General features: G+C 43.0%; 1 pseudogene; it reads left to right on the top strand.

The window, feature by feature from the left end:
* Positions 1–607: 607 nt before the first annotated feature.
* On the top strand, positions 608–3901 carry LOC127571334 (GRB2-associated and regulator of MAPK protein 1-like; annotated as a pseudogene).
* Positions 3902–4960: the final 1059 nt, after the last annotated feature.

A 4960-nucleotide genomic window follows, 5' to 3' on the forward strand; every position in this document is an offset into this window, starting at 1 on the left:
GCAAGGAGCATTATGGGGAAGAAACATTAACTTATAGCCTGGATTATTACATGGAACTATGATATTGTAGCAATTACAGAGACTTGGTTGAGAGAAGGGCAAGACTAGCACCTCTGCGTTCCAGGATTCAGATGCGACAGAAAGGGATGTTAAAGAGGTGGAGGAGTTACACTACTGATCAGAGAGAAGTGACAGTGGGACTTGGAGAGGACACCTGGAGGGCTCATCCAGAGAGGTAACAGGGGTAGAGCTCAGGAATAAGAAAGTTGCAATCACTATGATGGGTTATTACTACGTGGGAAGGAGGGGAACATATAGTATATACTGGCATATTATGGTAAGATACAAAAGCAATAGGGTAGTTATAATTGGTGACTTTAATTTCCCCAATAACAATTGGGACTCCCTTAGTGCCAGAGGCTTATAGGGGGCAGAATTTGTTAGGAGCATCCAGCAAGGTTTCTTGACACAGTATGTGGACTGTTCAACCAGGGAAGGGGCCATACTAGACCTTGTATTGGGAAATGAGCCTGGCCAGGTGATCAGAGTTTCAGTGGGAGAGCAATTTGGGAACAATAATCACAATTCTGTAAGTTTCCAAATAGCTATGGATAAGGACCTCGGGGAAAAGTGCGACATTGGGGAAAGGCTAATTTCAACAGTATTAGGTAGGAATTGGGGAGTGTTGATTGGGAACAGTTTTACTGGATAACTCCACATTCGTCATGTAGGGAGTCGTTTAAAGGCCAGCTGGTCAGAATTCAGGACCAACATGTTCCCGTGAGGAAGGATGACAAAGATAGCAAGGTTCAGGAACCCTGGATGACGAGATGTTGCAAATTTAGTTATAAAGCAAAGGGAAGCTAATGCAAGACTTAAGAAGCTGAAACCGGACAGGGCCTTTCAGGAATTTAAAGGAAGCAGGAGAGAAGCACGGAATCTGCAGGGCCAAAAGGGGCCATGAAATGCTCTTTTGGTGAATAGGATTGAAGGGAATCCCAAGGCAATTGATACATAAACACAAGAAGGTAATTAGAGAGAGTTTAGGACCACTCAAGGTCAAAGGAAGGAATATATACTTGGAACCAGAGGAATTGGGTGAGGTACTAAATGAGTACTTCGTATCAGTATTCACCAAGGAGAAGGGCATGGAGGATAGCAAGATCATGGACGGGTATGCTGATATTCAAGGGCATGTTGATATCAAGAAGGTGGTGGTGTTAGGGCTCTTGAAGAGCATTAAGGTGGATTTCCCCAGGACCTGATGGAATCTATCCCAGGTTACTAACAGATACAAGAGAGAAGACTGCTGGGGCCTTGACAGAGATCTTTGTATCCTCTTTAGTCACAGGTGGGATCCCAGAGGATTGGAGAGCAGCCAATGTTGTTGCTCTGTTTAAGAACGACAATAGAGACAAACCAAGAAATGATAGGCCAGTGAGCCTTACATCAGTGGTAAGGAAAATATTTGAGAAGATTCATGGGGATAGGATTTACTCATATCTGGAAAAGCATAGACACTAGGGATAGTGAGCATGGCATTGTGCAGAAGAGGTCTTGTCTTACAAACTTGATTGAGTTTTTTGAGGAGGTGGTGAAGATGATTCATGAGGGTCGGGCAGTGGATTTTGTGTACACGGACTTCAGTAAATCACTCAACTAGGTCCCTCATGGTAGGCTGATCCAGAAGATTAAGGCACATGGGATCCATGGAGACTTGGTAGATTGAGTTCAAAATTGGCTTGGCTATAGAAGACACAGGGTGGATGGGTTTGTGACCAGTGGTGTTCCATGAGGATCAGTGCTGGGACCTTTATTGTTTGTGATAAATATAAGTCACTTGGATGAAAATGTAGGTAGACTGATTAGTAAGTTTGCAGATGACACAAAAAAAATGGCAAAGTGGTAAATAATGAGGAAGGTTGTTCGAGGAAACAGCAGAATATAGACCAGTTGAAAATGTGAGCAGGGAAATGGCAGATGGAGTTTAATCCAGACAAGTGTGAGGTGTTCCACATTGGGAGGTCAGCATAAGAGGAAAGTGTATAGTAAATGCAGGATCCTTAGGAGTACTTATGTACAGGAAGATCCTGGGGTGCATGTCCATAGCTCCCTGAACGTGGCAATATAAGGGATTCGTGAAAATGACTTGGTTTTGCTTCATTCCTGTCAACAATGGACTACAATTACTGCCCATAGCTTGGAAGAGGATCATTATGTGATTGGGGCAAAAATAAGGATTCCTGTTCATTATGAAGGACAATTTATGTTATTGTAATGGGACAGAGATATCAAAGAACCCATACAATACTTCAACAGTACAGAGAAAGTGGCAAAAGCCTTCCCAGAATGAGTATATGTCATGGAGGAAATAACATTTAATGTTAAGATAGCCTCGGGGGAGTGCAATGAAGATACAGAAGTGTATAACATCACCTTAAGCACTGGGGGTGAACTTAATTTAATAGGACCTTATGCTAAGACATTAAAAGGGAAGTCGTGACTCAACACAATTTTTAAGAAAACTGGAAAACTAAACTGCATCAGCACATTTGTACAAGGAAAGATATCATGCCTTATCTGTATGAATCAGTGAACCAATGAGAGCATTAGCCTTCCTTTCCAGTATAAAGGTAAATTCAGTACCCGTAGTCCCTTACAGATACAGATGCAAGAGGGTAAATGCAATATTGTTGTAAAGATCAGGTTACTAGTGAACATCACTGTTCCATCTGCTCCGCCACAAAACCCCTACGACTGGCACCTCATTCAGGAAGGCCATCACTATAAGTTTGTTAATATCCAAACTCAGAATCAGAATTATCACTGGCATGTGATGTGGAATTTGCTATTTTGCAGCAGCAGTACAGCGCAAAGACATAAAAATCTATAAGTTACAAAAATAAATAAATAGTGCAAAAAAAAACAAATAATGTGGCAGTGTTCATAGGTTCATCGATTGTTCAGAAATCTGACGGATGGCAGAGAGGAAGAAGCTGTTCCTGAATCATTGAGTTTCGGTCTTCAGGCTCCTGTACCTCCTCCCTGAAGGTAGTAGAGAGTAAAGGGCATATCCCAGATGGTGAGGGTCCTTAATGATGGAAGCCGCCTTCTTGAGGCACCGCCTTTTGAAGATGTCCTCGACAGTGGGGAAGGTTGTGCCCGTGATGGAGATGGCTGAGTCTATAACTCTCTGTAGCCTCTTACGATCCTGTGCATTGGAGGCTCCAAAGCAGGCTGTGATGCAACCAGTCAGAATGTTCTCAACCGTACATCTGTAAAACTAAGACTGTGGTTGTGTACCGTGTACTTCAGAACAACAAAGTGATTCCTGAGCACTTGCCACTTCATTTAGTTATGCCAAAATTTACCTTGGCTGAAGGTCTCCTTAAGGGAGAGAGGTGGTAGCAGAATATAGTTTAACAGTCATTCAGCATTTGTCAGGGGCAGTTTGACATTGAAGAATATTCATGAGCTGTTCGAGATGTGAAGACTGACTGGAATGGAGACTGTAAAAGTCCAAAGACGACGAGTCACATGCCTAATTCCCTTAGTTATGCTCATGAAGAACTGACACAGACATTCCATCAATCAGTAAATGTTTATGGAAATAATTTGCACAGAAATAGTGAAATTAATTTGCATGGTTGTAAAGGCCCTGGCAATGAGTGAACTGTTTTCTCATGAAACTCTGCTATCACAAGGTTCTGGGGATAGTGGAAGTGACTAACTGCTGCCTGAAGTGATTGAAGAATCTGGAATCCAGTCACAGTCAGAACTTCCCTCTGAAGAGCTCTGATTAGATCGGAGAAGCGATGTGGGCAGGATCCTTCGATCCACTCCAAACATCCAATTTCTTCAGGCCCTTCTTCTCCATGTCCTTTGTCTACACCTAATTTAGCAAGGCCTTTGACAAGGTCCCTCATGAGAGGCTTGTCTGGAAGGTTAGATTGCATGGGATCCAGGGGGAAGACAGAAGATTGGATTCATAAGTGGTTCAGTGGTAGGAAGCAGAGGGTGATGGTCGAGGGTTGTTTCTCAGACTGGAGACCTGTGTCTAGTGGTGTGCCACATGGGTCAGTGCTGGGACTTTTGTTGTTTGTAATTTATATAAACAATTTGGATGTGAATATACAAGGCGTGGTTAGTAAGTTTGCAGATGATACTAAAATAGGAAGTGTTGTAGCTAATGTAGAAGGTTATGAAAAATTACAAGGGGATCTTGATCAGCTAGGTATGTGGGCTGAGGATTGGCAAATGGCTTTCAATCCAGATAAATGTGAGGTATTGCATTTTGGAAGATCTAACCAGGGTAGGACTTGTACGCTGAAAGGTAGGGCCCTGGGGAGTGTATTGGAACAGGGGGACCTAGGCATGCAAGTGCATAGTTTGCTGAAAGCAGCATCACAGGTTGGTAGGGTGGTTAAGAAGGTGTTTGGCACACTGGCCTTCATCAGTCAGACACTGAGTCTAGGAGTTGGGAAGTTATGTTGCAGATATATAAGACTTGGTGAGACAGCACTTGGAGTATTGTGTACAGTTTTAGTCACTCTATTATAGGAAAGATGTTATTAAACTAGAAAGAGCACGGAAAAGATTTACCAGGATGTTGCCTGGACTTGGGGGCCTGAGTTACAAGGAGACGTTGCGTAGACCAGGACTTTATTCCCTGGAACGTAGGAGATTAAGGGGTGACCTGATAGAGGTATATAAGATCATCAGGGGCACAGACAGGGTGAAAGCACATAGCCTTTTTCCTTGGGGGAGGGGGGAGGGGTTGCTAAAAACAAGAGGGCACAGGCTTAAGATTAGAGGTGAGATATTTAAAAGGGACATCAGGGTCAGCTTCTTCATGCAAAGCGTGGTGCTTATTTGGAATGAGCTGGCAGAAATAGTGGTACAGGCGGACATATTAGCAACATTTAAAAGCCATTTAGTTAAGTACATAGATAGGAGAGGT

This window comes from Pristis pectinata, chromosome 6 (assembly GCF_009764475.1).
Source record: "Pristis pectinata isolate sPriPec2 chromosome 6, sPriPec2.1.pri, whole genome shotgun sequence".
NCBI classification, from domain to species: domain Eukaryota; kingdom Metazoa; phylum Chordata; class Chondrichthyes; order Rhinopristiformes; family Pristidae; genus Pristis; species Pristis pectinata.